Raw genomic sequence first — 326 nt, 5'->3', positions numbered from 1 at the left:
CCCCCCCCCCCCCCCCCCCCTTCACTGCACTTTCAGTGGTCTTTCTGCTCACTTGCACCTACTGCAGTGGCATAAATCCATGAGCCTCTCACAGTCTTATGGTCGCCTCAATTGCCGTTCTAATGGCTTCAAAAGGTTGCATTGGCAAAGACTTAAAACCTAACAGGAGACCGTTAAAGGAATTGAACCCTCACTATGCACCCAAAAGCAGTGACTGATCATCTTGTAGACATTGTAGAACTGAACCTCGCCCGTAAAAGGCATAGCAGCCTGATCTCGAGGGTACCACTCTTGGAACATAGAGAGAATTCAGCATTAACACCCCC

Source organism: Anarrhichthys ocellatus, unplaced genomic scaffold, assembly GCF_004355925.1.
Source record: "Anarrhichthys ocellatus isolate YVR2014 unplaced genomic scaffold, GSC_Weel_1.0 scaffold34, whole genome shotgun sequence".
Lineage (NCBI taxonomy): Eukaryota > Metazoa > Chordata > Actinopteri > Perciformes > Anarhichadidae > Anarrhichthys > Anarrhichthys ocellatus.
Note: the sequence above shows the minus strand (reverse complement) of the source record.